The sequence below is a fragment of the Amphiprion ocellaris genome, chromosome 6 (assembly GCF_022539595.1).
Source record: "Amphiprion ocellaris isolate individual 3 ecotype Okinawa chromosome 6, ASM2253959v1, whole genome shotgun sequence".
In the NCBI taxonomy this organism is placed as follows: Eukaryota; Metazoa; Chordata; class Actinopteri; family Pomacentridae; genus Amphiprion; species Amphiprion ocellaris.
In genome coordinates, this window is record NC_072771.1 from 6,107,712 (window position 1) to 6,123,994 (window position 16,283).

General features: G+C 42.9%; 1 protein-coding gene across 1 annotated transcript in view; it reads right to left on the reverse strand.

The window, feature by feature from the left end:
• The window catches only part of zmat4a (zinc finger, matrin-type 4a), a 141,329-nt gene that overhangs the window by 90,182 nt on the left and 34,864 nt on the right, over positions 1–16,283 (reverse strand).

Sequence of the window (16,283 nt, forward strand, 5' to 3'; positions counted from 1 at the left end):
TGTTTCATTGAAATGCCTTCATTCTGCAGATGTACACTGAGGAGCAGGTTTTCAGGAGGTTGTTGGAAGATACAGACAGCTCAGTAGAATATGCTGTAGAGCTGATTAGTGTGAAAATGGTTGTAAAGGTGTAAACACATCCATGTCTATGGCGTGTGGAGCCGGTCAGAAGCTGACTCAGAGTGTTAATGATGAAGCACACTGACAGAATTACAGTGATCATTATGGGCTGTGATGCTAAAACACGGAACACATTTATGTTCTGCTCAAACTTAACTTGCACATGGCACTTAAATCTGAAGGTTTAGGTCACTCATCGGTGTTTCTGTGTTTTAAACATATTTCCAGGCAGTATTCTAGTAAAACACTGAAAACTGCAGTTCTAAACCACTTCAGGGCAGCTGCTGTAATAGTTCAGCTAATTCTTTATATACATAGCTAACTAGACTGAAGAACTTGTTTTTAGTTCACTGCAGTAATGGGCTGTGTGAGGGTTAGTGGAGAGGAGGGACCAGTTAGATGACTATGGGCACAACGTTTGTGTTCTGCTTGTTCAGCAGGGGTTTGTTAAATGGCTCGTTCTACCTCAATTATGGTGGATTTTGTTGTGAGCATGGCTGACGATGGTCAGAACAACACTTCCTCCACCCTGAGGAGCTCAGTGCTGCCGTTGGGTCAACAGGACAGACAGCAGAGATGGAAGCAAACATTCACTCAGAGGAAGCTTTAGGTCTCATCATGGCTCTGCAGTGCACGCCATATTTAAACAAACCTTTTTTATCACTAAAAACAACTCTTTGTCCATGTTTGATGCCGCTCTGACCAACGGTCGATGGATAAACTTCAGGGACAGTTGAGCTGAGATGTTGTTTAACCAGAGCTTTCTAGGGAGCTGAAAAAACAATAGAAACCTGAGCAGCAAAACATAGCAGCAACGCTCAAAATCAATCTGTTGTCAGCAAACTGTTGGAGATAAATTCAGCATGGTGGAGCATCTTTCTGTGGTTGAGGTGAGAGTAGCACTAAACACACACAGAGTTAGTAGAGATTGTAGAAATGTAAATACTAAATGACTACAGTATGCAGAGCCACCGTTTTTACATCATCAGTAATGTGTGGACACTTGGTAAAATGTTGATTCCACTTTCTATTTATTTGTTTTATAGAACAAATAAGGACTCATGGCATGGTAACTTTATGATCCTGTACTAAAGTCACTTTAAGTCCTCTCCTTGTATCCATGGCTGAGATGTTTCCTCAGGTTTGCTGGACTTTATATTGCAGTGAAAAATGAGCAAAGAAATTCACAGAAACTGTTTTGGGTTCAGAGAGAAAAAAAAAAAAAAACAATCACCAGACTGTCCTACCAGAACTACTAATGGAGGACGTGTGATCAGACCAGCGGATGGTTGGAACCCAACCAGCAACACCAGAACCTGCAGAACATACTTCTACTCTTGATTATTCACTTTAAATCTCCTGTCATTTATCACCTACTAACTCCAGCTGATGAACCATGTTGGTGTCTACTGAACATCAGCTGCCAAACAACATCCCATTTGTTCTTTTGTGCAGTTTTAAACCTTTCTGGTTCCAGAACACACTCAGGTGACCCACTGCACTTCGGCTTCATCGTCCTTTAGTATTTTCACATCCAGTTTGCTGTCGCTGCAGTAAAGCTGGCACAGAGCCGGTCTGCCACAGTAGATCAGCAACTCAGTCACACACTTTGAGTGACGTGTTAATTTAAAGCAATATGCTGATAGGCTGCGTGCTAACGAGCTAACGGTCTGGTCCCGAGGGTCATATTTCCAAACGTCTACACGTCACAGTGTAGGTGGTGGTAATGATGGAAACGCCAGTTTGTGAAAAACAACAAATACTGCAGTAATCTTCATATTCTTCCCAAAGTAGTGAGTCATTCATAGTACAGCTCATTTTAAAGACCTATCAAGGCTCTATTAACTCCACTGACTGCCAGGTTCTCTAGTTTAAAACACATCAGAATCAGACACACTATTTTTATCTTTCCAGGTGGTCACTATCAGCATCACAGTGAATTCTTTGTACAACTAAAACATACATGTTGGACTTCTGTAGTAGAAGCCAGGACTAGTCTGACACTAGAGAAACACAGTCTATCAGGTCAGACCTGATGAGCCCTGGATTATAAATGTCTGAATCACAAGAATCAAACCAAACTGCAATATTTAACCAGCTGATTTCTACTAAAAACTGGTGGAACTGTGTCGAAGTTTAAAATGAAAGTAATGATGCTTTTGTTGTTTTCCTGATCATCTGACTTCAAATAAAGAAACCAAAGTTTAAATAAAAAAAGAAAGCTTAATCAAGTCCATTGCCTCTGAAACAGCTTCAGCTCTCTGTAGTTGTTAAGGTGTGGCAGCTCAGTCTAGTTCTAGTCCAGTTCTCCTGTGGATTCAGTGTCTTCTGTAAACCCAGACTGACTCCATGATGTAGAGATCAGGACTCTGAGGGGACCAGATCATCAACTCCAGGACTCCTTGTTCCTCCTGTGGCTGGAAATAGATCTTTATGACTCTCCATGTATGTTGTGGGGCTCACAGTGCAGCCAATCAGACACCTCCCTGGTGGAAGCATCTGATGCATGAGACTCTGAGCTTCAGAAGTTGTTAGCCTGTACTGTATGTCCTCTTTATGTATTTGTTTCATGAAAAAGAGATTTAAGAACGTTAAAGCTTTGATAACAACTGGGGTATTTCTTTTACATTCCATGTCCTGTCTTTCAGGACCAGTCAGCCCCATTAATACTCCACATGTCCCGTCTCCAGACTCCACCTGCCTCATGTTGATGCCGGTTACACAACTGGGATGCACCTCATTGCCTCCCTTGTCGTTTTTGAAGTCTTTTAGTCAAACACGGCCTCAGGTGCTTTGTGACTGGCCCTAAACCAGTGGCTGTGTCCTGGCAGCCTCAGAGAACACTCCAATTAGAGAAAGTCAGACAAAAGCAGTCGTGACAGAGGTCAGGTAAGCTGGAAGACAGTCAGGAGCTGCCTCACTTAGCTGTCCCTGGATGATTTTTACCAGTTAGCCCTGGGCTCTGTGTTGTTAGAGACTGTTGACGTACCTCCTCCAGTCTATAACAAGGCTCTCCACTGCATGGAACACTGGGAAAAGCACTGCAGTCCACAAACAAACAGCCATTACCTCCTGAATCACCACCGGTGTACATCAAAACAGCAGGCTCTTGCAGGGTTTTGTGGGGGATTACAGAGTGTTTACTTAGGAACACCTCTAAGGATTTGAGGATTCAAAGCAGCAGAATGTAGAACACTGACCTGCTAGAAAATTATCAGCAGCTCTAATTGATTTCCAGTAATTGATGTTTTCGGATGAAGCGGTGATGAAACAAATCTTTAAAGTGCAGGCCCCAAGAGGGCACTTAGACTAAAGGTTAACATAAGAAAGTTTCTCTGTTGTATGAACTGCAGGTTCTTCAACCTTTAAAAGGTCTCCATCAATCAAAGGATTTAAACCACCTGTCTAATATCGTGCAGGTTCCCCTCATGCCACCAAACCAACCCTGACCCACCGGCCGTGGAGCTCTGGTGTTCCTGAGGCGTCTGGAACCAGAACCAGCAGATCCCTTGGTGTTCATGTGGATTCTTTCAGAATGAGATGTCAGAGATCCACCAGCCGATGGATATCTGTGGTTCAGCATCAAAGACAAGGCAACTAAAATAGATGAAATTCACAACAAATACGTCCCTGAAGGAGACTTTCAAATGACAACAGTGATCTTAACCTGTGATCTATTCTGTATTTGTTATATTTTCTGTATTGAAATGTTAACTACCCCCATTTAAGGGATAGTTTGTAGTGAAATAGTGCACATGCTCAGTGTGTTTGTGTGGAATACAAAGGTACGACATAATGCACATGTATGGAATGGAGTCGATGTCAGATTTAATTATATAGCACTTTTAAAGGCCTATGACCAACCAAAGTGTTTTACAGTAAAATAAATCAAGTCCTCCAATAGGGTTCCAGAAGACTATAAAGTAGAATAATAAGAATAAATGCATGTGAGGCATCTACAGCTGTCCATGTCAGGTATAATGAAGGGTTAACAGACTGGAACTACAACATTCCTCCTTAATAACTGTCAAACAAACGCAAGCTGACAGAAAACAATAATCTTTAAGGGATTCTAACAGAATGTGTGAATTGACAAAAAAAAAAAAAATCCTTTTCCGTCTCCTGCCTGTAGACACCGCGGTCCTATTATGACTCCTGAGCGTGTTTTATGACTCTTATCCAGGTTGTTTCCTCCTGACTAGATCTTTGATGGTGGTGGAGCTACTCTCAGATGGACGTCACTTTGGATAAAAGCGTCTGATAAATGAAACTGAGATAGCTCTGGAGCTTTCTGTCACTTTTCTCCTCATTCCTTTTGGTTGGGAAAGATACACACCAGCTGGAATAAACAGAAGGAAACACCTTACAGGATTTATACTCACATTTTTTACTGTCAGCTTTAAAAAAAAACTGCAGATGCAGGAGACAGAAAGACTTTTTACACTGAAGCACGGATTTACAAGGAAACTGTGTACATGAAATGAAAGATGGTGAAAGCCTAATGGAAGTGGCTGGGATAGGGGCATCCATGCTCCTGCTGAGCCTGACGTGGAATAGACCTATCCATCAGCTCAGGTAGCATCAGTAGCACTGGGAGAGGCAGAATATATTGGCCCAACATCTCTCATTTCAAATCATTCCTGTCCTCTTGCATTTGTCACACTAATCCCTGCCAACCTATCCACTGTTGGAAATGAGCCTGACTTCATATCAACACCAGCAATTTCAATCAGAGCATAAATCACAGCAGGAGTTCAATTAGTTCTCAGGACAGGAACCAGCTTCATTCTTCACTGTTGACAGGCTGATGTGAATTCACAGCCGCCACGCCACCACCCTGCTTTTACAACTCATTTCATACCTCTGACGATTACTGATGGATTTTTTCCAAAGTTTAACTCTTTCTAGAAAAAGACAGCACGCTGCTAGTAGACTCTGATTGGGATTTTCAGGCCAAACGCTGCTGGCAGCAGAAGGAGGACTGTTGAGCTGCGATCAGGAGACAAAGTGGGGAGCAAACCCTGAGACTGCTGACAGAACGCTGTCACAAAGTAGGCCATGCAGTCAATGCTCAAACCGACACAAAAACACCGTATCGACCACGAACAAAACCCTCCGAGATCAAAGAGAACAGGCCCGCCGGCTTTATGCAACATCCGCATTAGAAAGCACAAACACGGCATTCCAGCACCTTCCAGAGAAACGACAACAGACACACTGATGTCGCCTCAGCTGTGGTTTTACACCCGTGACGATGCAGAGATGCAGAAACAGGACGGCCGTCAATGTATGGATCAACACAGGGAAGCTTGTGTTCATCTATCAGGCCATGAAATCACAAAATATACATAAAAATTAAATGGTATTTCAAGGAAACATGGCAAGAAACAAACGTACAGCATGAATACATTCTGATTCAACCAGCGTCTCCCTGCTCAGCTGCAGGACGTTTCACTCCAATGAGTTTCTTCTGACAGCTCCTAATATCGCAGCTCATTCCCAGTCCCCAGAGCTCAGACAGCTTTTGTTCTTCTTTCCATCAGTGGATTTCAAGATGATTTCTCATGAAAGTTGGACCGATGAAAACTACATGTGAGTGCTGCAATGAGAGTGAATACTGCTTTTCTTCTAACACGCTGCACAGACTTCCACAATAACTCCATCAAAACTCATCAAACATGACAACAATGAGAATATTCTCATCTAATGCTGTCTGAAAGGTGAGTCTGCATGAGCTGGATTCTGTATTTTTAATAAAAAACATCATTTTCACTCTGCCAACAGTGATGCTTTTGGACATTCTTGAACACCTTTTGATCTGTGAAGCCCCATCATGACCCAGTTTCTGACCAGTAATCACATTACTTCAGTTCAACAACAAATTCCACAGCAAAAGTAATTAGCTAGCAGCAACTCCATCATCAATCAATCAAACTTTATTTATATAGCACTTTTCATACAATAAGAATGCAGCAGCTCCGTGGGTCTGTGATGTGACTGAACTGCAGCAGCTATAGAGTGTATGTGTGGAGGAACTTACATGAAGCACTCCAGCAGACTAGAATAGTAGTAGGGAGTCCAGAGTGGTCCATAAGGGAGCACAATCAAGCATTTATTTGATTTATTTATCTATTTAAAGGGTTTAGGTTGAAATACATTTCTTTGACTGATGAGTTATTAAGCTAGAACCGGGAAATGTGGGCACCTGGTACCTCAACAGGCTGAACGTGGGTTCGATTCCAGGCCCTTTGCTGCAGGTCCTTTCCACTTTTATGTCTTCTTCTTGCTACTGTCCTGTCAATGCAGGCCAAAAATTAACTTCAAAAAGAATCAGGACATTTTACTGGTCTGGAACCAACTACCAGATTTTACTGAGGCGTTCCTCCCCCCACCTGCTTGCAACCTACCGTTCTGAGATGTCTGGCTTCACAGCACTCCAAAGTTCTCACTTTACTGTTTTCCACTAGGAAAGTTCAGGTTCCAGAGTCAGATCTGTGCTGAAACTGTGAAACCATGAGCCTGCTCTTTGTTTTCTTCATCCATGTGGTCCTACACTGTGAACTAGTCCCCAAGGGTTGGAGTTCTACCGGAAAATCCTGAGGAGTCAGAGGAGAACGTTCAACACGGAGAACAGGGGTGATGACACCTGTGTGCTCCAATGCACTGGTCATAGTGGACAGTCTACCACATCTGCTCTACCTGCAAGATTTGCCTCATTGAAGGGTCCTCATTTTGACACAGTTGAGGATTCAGGGCTCGTGGCAGATGACAGCCTTATACATCAGGACCTAGAGGGCAGCAGCTGGTATACGAGCTGTACCAACAACAAAACATCACTGCAACAGACCACAGCTGGGCCTGGCGGAGATCATTGGTCTGGGGAAGCACATCAGAGAACTGGACATCGAGCTGACGCTGTTTGATTCATAGTCCAAGTAGTATTTAGTATCCATCCATTATCTACACATCATCTATACAGCATTTAATCCTCATCAGGGTCATGGGGGGTCACCTGGACAGGTAACAGTCTATCACAGGGCTACACATAGAGACAAACAGTCACACTAACATTCTAACAGTTTAGCTGGAGAACCTGGAGAAAACCCACGATGCACAGGGAGAACATCCAAACAGAAAGATCCGGGGAAGGCCAGGCAGGATCTACCCAGCGAGCCAGATGCAGCCCAGTATTCAGTATGTACTATTCAACTGTGTTCTTTATTACATTTCAAACCAAAAATAGAGAATTGGTTCAAAAATTCTCCCTGCATTCTCTCTATCTCTGCACTGCACCAGTGTCCATACAAGTATCATGACACACAACAAAAACAACATTACTGTTCCACCAAAGACCAGATACATGATGTTAACATCCAGCTCGGTGTTTAAATCTGTGCCTAGTAGAGCCGGAAGCACATGGTGAGCAAAGAGTGGGGAGGGGTGTTATATTGAAATTAAAATCCTGCTTGGGATTATGAGCTGAGTCATGCCCAAACTGTGAAAGAATTCAATCTAAGCGCGAGCTGAATCTGCATCTCACACTCTTTTAATTTGACGCGCTTCACGGACTAATCACCTCCCTGTCACAAAGATTCAGGCCGTTTCCAACTCGCTTAATCATCTTTCAACAGCCGGAAGGATTGTTTCACCTACCTCTCTCTCTCTGTATTTTTAAAGGGCGGGCTAACAACTGATCTCTCAGGACTATTTCTATTAATAACCCCTCCTTTGCTCCGCTGTTTCCCAGAGAGACAAGCTCATAATTAAACTATGTAAACGCCGCTGCATTAGTGTGAACCAAATAAAAAAGGCTAAGCATCTCTGTGCTGTTTTTGCCGACACTGAAAGCTTTGGGACACCATTCTGCGCCAACATGTTGAGAAGCTTTTTTATTACCTTCTTCTTGTGTGTTGTTATCACTCAGCAGAGACAGTTTATCTTTTTCCACTTTAATCTAATGAGAAAGGCTAATAATGAGGCCAGTTTACTGATGTTTCCTACTGATCGCACAGCACTTTTCAGCCTCTTCGATTACCAGCAGCCACCACCATGATTCACTCTCATTTCACTACTGAGGATTATTTTCTATCAGCACTAGAAATGGCCAATATTTCCGTTCCATTAACTCCAAAGCCTGTGAAAATAACTGAGACAACAAATGGGTGCAGTATGGACATCACTCTTCCATCTGTAAACTCTCCAACCGACCTACTCCAATCAGAAGTAGACCTCACCACGGGGCTAGTGATGGATGGGACGTAATTAAGAGGGGATCATGGAAATTAGCTTCTTTCTTTATCTGACAAACACGTTTAGCTCATGACAGACTGCAGCTGGGACCCAGCAGGGCTGCAGATGAACCTCTAGTAAGTTGGCTGAGTGAATGTGAAGATTTGTCTTTAAATTGAAAAAGATCTTTCCACTTCTGTCTGTTTAGTGATATAATCTGAACCAGAATGAAACTACTAGTGCTCTCACTGAGCTACTGTGCTTCACTAATCCTCTCCCTTGGAAATCAATACTTTAAAGGTCACAGAGAGCCGGCATGGAAAATGCAGATTAGCTCGTCAATAGCTGACATACACCCACATGCTGCCGCTGGGCGAGGAGTCCATGTGAGAAGAGGGAGGAGGAAACACTCAGAGTTTCTAAAATGTTAAGACATTCTAAGGTTTGTCTGATTGGAGTCCTTAGTTTAGGATCAAACATTCTGCCTCCGTGGACGACGTTTGAAATTATAGTGGCTCCATCAGCAGGACACAACATCTAACAGCAACTCCAAGGCAAACACAGCTGCTACTGATGGCATTAATAAAGCCTGAATACATGCTCTAACATGTTCTGACATGTTCTGACATGTTCCAACATGTTCTAACATGTTCTAGCATGCCCCAGACCAGTATCCATCAGCCACCCAGTGTTTAGTGGCTCCAGATCTAAAGAAAAGTCCCTCCCAGGGAATCGTGGTTTTGGGATCTACAGGAGCTGCATGTTGTTGTTTTTTTTTTGAAGAAAGGAACACAATAAAGAGGAGGAAGTTGAAGTATGTGATCTTTGCAAAGTTATAGTCCCTAGTTAGCTGACAGAAAGTTAACATTGCGTTGAGGTACTCGACACAATCAAATAAAACTCCACAACAGTTGTAAAAGGCTTTTCAAAATAAACCACCTCGTGGCTTCCTCCTGAGCTCCACTGTCAAAGCAAAATCTTAACTTACAAACACTGCTTTTTATGTGTCTTTCTCACACACATGCATTGATGAACACTGTATGTTTGGGTTAACTTTCAAAATAAGAGTCCATACCCAGTAACCTAGATTTATTTATTTATTGTCTCAGTTCCATAGAAACGCTGGCATTTATGGTCCACAGGATTCTGTGAACTACACTGTGCTTTCAAAGTAAAAGCTTAGAGACGTCAAAAGGAACTGCGCAGGGACTGTGAAATATGCTGGCTTTTCAAAAACAAAAACTTCTATAAATTATATATAATTGTAGCAGGACATATGAACCAGCGGAGGCATTGGCACACTCAGAGCACATCTACCAACACAACGGTCATAAGAAACGACACCTCCAGTTTGTGAGCACTGCCCAAATGTGCAGGAACCAAATCCTGATGTCTGCAGAAGAACATCAGATTTAGCAGGAGGATTCCCCACGACCACGACTGAAGCACCAGCAATAAATGAGACACACAACAAGCCTCACTGCCCACCGTCTCACTGCTGCCCAGTGTCAACAAGAACTCAGAATTCATCTAAGGCAGCTGCATCTCTGGAGCTCTAGAGATGAACCAGGTGTTGAGGAAAGTGACCTCCACTGTCCTCCAACACAGAAACCCTGACTCTGTGCCCAGAAAGAACTCCTCTGATATGTGGGAACATCACAGACATGAAATGCGTCACAGTCTGGCAGAACGCTGGATTCAGAGCTCAGACAGGAAATATCTACCAGGAGGATGTCTCTGCACATTTCTTCCATCTGTATAAACTCTGGTTAAACAGGCAAAATGCAACAAATATGGTAGATTGAAACTAACAATCTAATCTGAACAGACTTCACAGTATCTAGTTCAGTTTACTATATTATTATGTTCCTCAGCCTTATTCTGAAAGGTTCCTCAGCTGAAAATTTAGCACGATAAAATGTTTAATTTCAGGTGATATTGGTGGTTACTGATCATTCTTAATGCACTGGTTTCAATGAAGACCAGCAGAAAGACAGGCATCATTTGGACAGTTTTTGAGGTACACTTGTAATTTGACAAAACAATGAAAAACAATGAAACTAGTGAAGAAAGTAGAACCATTTGGATGGACGGGGGATGAACAGGGTGACACAGCATCCACACTTCTGCAGATCTGTGGGCATGGAGGGTTATCCAGCTGTGACTGGCCCTTTATGAGCCAGACAGGGAGTTCGTGTGACCAAACTTAGCAGGTCAATGAAAGTATGAAACACTCAAACATCTCTACTGTTCAGCACACACTTTGGGCTGAGTTCATGTTTCTGTCTGAAAAGTGTGTTGTCCTCATGCAGATCGGAGTCACATACCACTGATTTTAACTACAGCCATGACCCTGGAACCAGTGGAGACTGAACATACTAAAAGTGTTAAAGTCTGATTTAGCATGAAAATGTAAAAACTAAAAGCGCTCAAAATAAACCGACAGCCTCATAGTCATCTTTTCTTACTTCCAGGATCTACCAGTGAGGCTTCCTGAGCTCGTTAGACAGTCGCTGACCTTCCACTATCATAAATGTCATGCTCATAAATGAATCTACTTTAAAAATCACTGCTTTTCTATTCTTTACTTTGACCATAGCTCCTCTTTGCCATTTAAATTTGCCCTTTACCCAACTTCTGCACCGCCCACCTACATGTAGCTCAGCCAATCAGATCAGACCTTCGTCCAACAGGCTTCCCCGTTCTTCAGGCTAAAGCATCGGTCTACATGTCTCCAGGGTGAATACAGAAAGAAATACGGCCCACTCACTCATTCACCCTGAATGACACACCGAGGCCTCCCTGATAATCACAAACAACATGCGAGCTGGAAACGGGGACGACTGGGGATAGACAGCCATACAGGCATCCTGGAAGGGAGATGATATCTGCAGAACCAAGCACAGTTCTTAGGCCCTGTGGTCTCCTCCACACATCTAAAGCTTCATACATATTCACTGCCTGGTTGGAGTCTAATGTGGGAAGACATTAGGGGAAGACGGAGGCTCCCATCCAGAGGACAGGACAGGAAGGAGTGGGAGCTTCAGAGTGACATCACAATAGCAGGGAAGGGCAGGTTGCTGCTTTTTAAGGTTTCATTTGTGTTTATATGCTGTAAGAACGTTTCCAACCTGTTGAAACTTCTTTCATAATGGACATTTTCCAAACAATGGACTTCCAGCTGCCCAGATCCACATCCCAGCATGTAGAAGAACATGTGGCCTTCATGTGAAGGTCAAACCAGTCTCACTGTTGAAGGTTCTGGACAGGGTTCACAGATGAGGGGACCAGGACAGGGTTTGGTACACTTTCTGGACTGCTTTTGGATTCCACAATAACAAAAGATACCAAACTATCTGTCCTGGATCCAGGAGGAAACTCTCCACGTGGTGAAGCAGAGGTTTTCATACTTTCTGCCTTGAGATCTGACTGAATGAAATAAGTGCTGCTTTCCACTTCTTATAACACACTAGTTAGGGATTATGTCTTCCCTTTACTGTTTCATTTGAAAAGATTCTTTTAAAGAAGAAGATCTGTGGGTCCTACACCCAGACCAGCTGGAGATTCTGGGATGCCGGTTGGTCAAAAAGTAAGAGAAAAAAAAATTGCCTACAACCTATTTTTCACTGAAAGAAATGAAACTGAAGCTAATAATAAGAGAGCATTTTAGAATGAGAAGTCTTATTCAGTGACATCCAGTGAGATATGTGTCAGTAATGTCATTATATCAGGTTACTATTACTAATATTATTAGTAAAACCAATCCAACGGTTGCCATTAGGCCTCTAGGAAGAGACAGACTGACCTCCAGAGAGCAGCCTGACATTTCTGGACAGGTAAGCTCAGGTGACAGCTGATAGCGATCACTGGATGTCACAAGAAATTAGTCTGTTCCAGGATTAATGATGACTGTAATTCATAAACAGGATTTTAGTGAACAAGGGAGTGATTTTCTGAATGAGCTGCTGCTCTTTAGTGGCCGTGCTATGCTAATGTTAATGCTAATGCTGGGTGATCAGAACGGACAGAGAGAGCGGTTCAGAGTTTGTAAATGATTCTGTGATGTGGATTATTAGGACAGTTGGGCAGAGCATGACTGAGTGTTTTACAGCAGACATAAATAGCAGCTGTATGGAAAGACGCTGACATTTATAGTCTCTGATTTCTGAGGAGATATAAAAGTTAATAACACACAAAAGGGTCAAGTGAGGAAAAATAGATTCAAATGTTCAAGCTTTGTTCAGTAAGACTAACAAAACATCAAAGGATGAAAATCTGTCTAAAACTAAAACACATTTTATCAACAGATTGAAGCTAAACTGGCAGCAGGAACATGTTGGTGGATAAAATGAACTCCAGCTATACTAACACTGTACCAGTTATTTATCTCAATGAATCCAGTAACTAGGCAGAAAATTGTTGGAAAATGGTAGGAAAATGGTAGGAAAATGTCCAATACAGTGTTTTATGTACAGTGTGATTTCTGGTAAATCAATAATCTATATTAAAAGATGTTTTTGTCACAGAGTGAAAACTTCAGTCACTAGTTTCCATAAGGCAGGTTAATGCACAACTTAGATCACTACAGTTATAAGAACAGTCAAAATCACTTCCTAAATTCAGCAAATAGAGTGTTTATGCTTGTGTGAGGTGGTTTTTGACTTTTCTGAACACTAGTTATTGTGCTTAACACCTGTTTCTGATCCTTCATTACTTTCAGTTCTGGACTCCATTAAACATGACGACACCAGTAGATATAAAATAATTATTACAACTTGTGCGAGTGACTCCACACTCCAAAGCAGTTCATGGAAACAAGCCTCATTTGCCTTTTTCTTTTTCTTTTTAGCAACACAACAAAAGCTTGATTCAAATTTGTTCGACAAATATATGGACACACAGCTTGTGTTGCAACTAAACTGCAATATTTTTGCAGGAACAACAGTTCCAGTATCATCCATCACTGGGAGGGTTGGTGGACGGAGCCTATCAGAGCTGAGGACAGATGCAGGGTTCGTCCACAGAGCTAACAGACAGACAGCAGAGCACTGAGGATCATGGAAACCTCCCAGATGTGATGTTTTTCAGTCATTCTGCTGATTCTCTGCCACATTAAAGCCCTGTTTAACTGCTACTGCACTTAGTTTAGATCCTGATGACACAAAATGTTTCTGTAAGCACTATAATATCCTCTTAACTTTTAGTTTGATGCCAACAAGGCATTGATTTCTCTAACAATTAGCAATGATGTACTTCAGTCATCTGTAAACCCAGGTGAGCAGAACTGAGATTAACCCTGAGAATACAGCAGAGAATGTAGAGTCATTATATCTGGTGATGAACCACTGAATTCCCAAACCCTCTCTTCCTCTCGCAGACCAACCGAGACGATCGCTGTATGGTCAGCAGCACAAACAAAATAGCACATAAAACGTTGATAGCCAAACTCATTTTGCAATGCATCTGAGATAATGGAAACCAATTAGTGAAGACATGAAGTGGACAAAGAGCACAGCAGTCAGAACAGCACAAGTCAGCCAAATGCTAATGTTAGCGTCCACCCATGCTGCTGTTACTGTCACTGTAGCTGCTTCTCCAGCTCAGTTATTATGGTCTGTATGGTGAGGAGAATCACATCAGTGGACTGAAAATACAAAATGTGAGCTTGCAGAGAAAAAGTCAAACACAGAGCAGCTTTTGTATCACAATGGTGGCATTCTGCAAAAAGACCCTCTGGGGCTGAAAAATAGCAGCTGACAGGCGTCGACCCTGGAAGAGTTTATTCAGGCTGGAAGTACTGCTGGAGTACTGCTGTAGTACTGTAGTACTGCTATAGCACTGCTATAGTACTGCTATAGTACTGCTGTAGTACTGCTGTAGTACACAATTTTAGGGTCCCATCCATCCATCATCTACACACAGCTTAATCCTCATTAGGGCCATGGGGGGCTGGAGTCTATGCCAGCTGTATGGTGGTTCAGTGGTTAGTACTGTCACCTCACAGCTAGTAGATCCCGGTTCGCGTTCCGGCCTTCCTGGGATCTTTCTGCATGGAGTTTCCATGTTCTCCTGTACATGTGTGGGTTTTCTCCAGGTTCTCCAGCTTCCTCCCACAGTCCACAAACATGCTGAGGTTAATTGGTGATTCTAAATTGTCTGTAGGTGTGAATGTGAGTGTGATTGTTTGTCTCTATGTGTAGCCCTGTGATAGACTGTGACCTGTCCAGGTGTCCCCTGCCTTCACCCTCAGTCAGCTGGGATAGACTCCACCCCCATGACCCTGATGATGGATGGATGGATGGATGGATGGATGGATGGATGGATGGATAATGGATGGATGATGGATGGAGATGATGGATGGATAATCGATGGATAATGGATGGATGGATGATGGATGGATAATGGATGGATGGATGGCTGATGGATGGATGGATGGATGGCTGATGGATGGATGGATGGATGGATGAATGGCTGATGGATGGATGATGGATGAATGATGGATGGATGGATAATGGATGGATGGATGGCTGATGCATGGGTGGATGGATGGATGGATGGATGGCTGATGGATGGATGGATGGATGAATGGATGGATGGATGGATGGATGGATGATGGATGGAGATGATGGATGGATAATGGATGGATAATGGATGGATGGATGATGGATGGATAATGGATGGATGGATGGCTGATGGATGGATGGATGGATGGATGGATGAATGGCTGATGGATGGATGGATGAATGGCTGATGGATGGATGATGGATGAATGATGGATGGATGGATGGATGAATGATGGATGGATGGATGGATGATGGATGGATGGCTGATGCATGGGTGGATGGATGGATGGATGGATGGATGGCTGATGGATGGATGGATGGATGGATGGCTGATGGATGGATGGATGAATGGATGGATGGATGGATGGATGGATGGATGGATGGATGGCTGATGGATGGATGGATGGATGGATGATGGATGGATGATGGATGGATGAATGATGGATCCAGTCTAACTTCTGAGACAGCTTTACTTCAGTGAAACATCAAAACACTGAAGGAACAATGAGATCTTCAGTGCTTCAACTGAATGCAACTAGATGTTTTGTTTTTCTACAAAATGTTTCACTTCTCATCCAAGAGGCTTCCTCCATACTAACTAACTGGTGGGGAGTTCTCCATGTTTATTCTCAGCCCCAGACTCACTGCATCATAAGGAGCTGTTTAGAAACTGCTGTAGTTTCCTTCAATAGGCCCTTAACCCGTCTGTCTTCTCTGTCCAGGACATTGCTGTCCTCAGAGGTGGACTACTGAGTCCTGTGGTCTCATCCTGAGCCATGGTCTTGTGGAGTGGTGGTGAAGCCTCTCCTTGCATTGGACTGAATGATCTAACATAGTTCAGCTTGTGTTTGGTTGTTTTATCCTGAGGGAGAAGCAGACTCCTGGATGAAGGGAACCAGAAGAGAAGCCCGGTTTCTTCCTCCTGAATCCTGCTGAACCACAGACTGTGACACTATCAGAGTGTATTTAGGAAACTATTCCCAATTTTTACTTTCAGTTTTGACATTTGGTTGTTAACGGGGACTTGTCTATGGATGGAAAGCTGTAATACTTTAATCCACATGTTCCTGATTGTGTAAAAGCCCTGAATGTGATGCCCTGTAAAGCTGCACTAATCAGTATTTATAAATGAGCACAGGATGGAGGCTGCTGCATCCACTGACTCCTCACTAAACTCTGGGTAGAGGAGTGTGTGGTTGTTGTGTGTCATTTCATGAAGCTAAACACAGCAGACGCCGTGCATGATGTCACTGTCCTTATCTCCAATCAGAGGCTGCAGATTTATCAACATATCTGTCCTGCTACCTTCACAGGGCTGCAGGGATTTAATGAACGGGAGAATATAAAAACATCTGTGAACAAAATTAAACT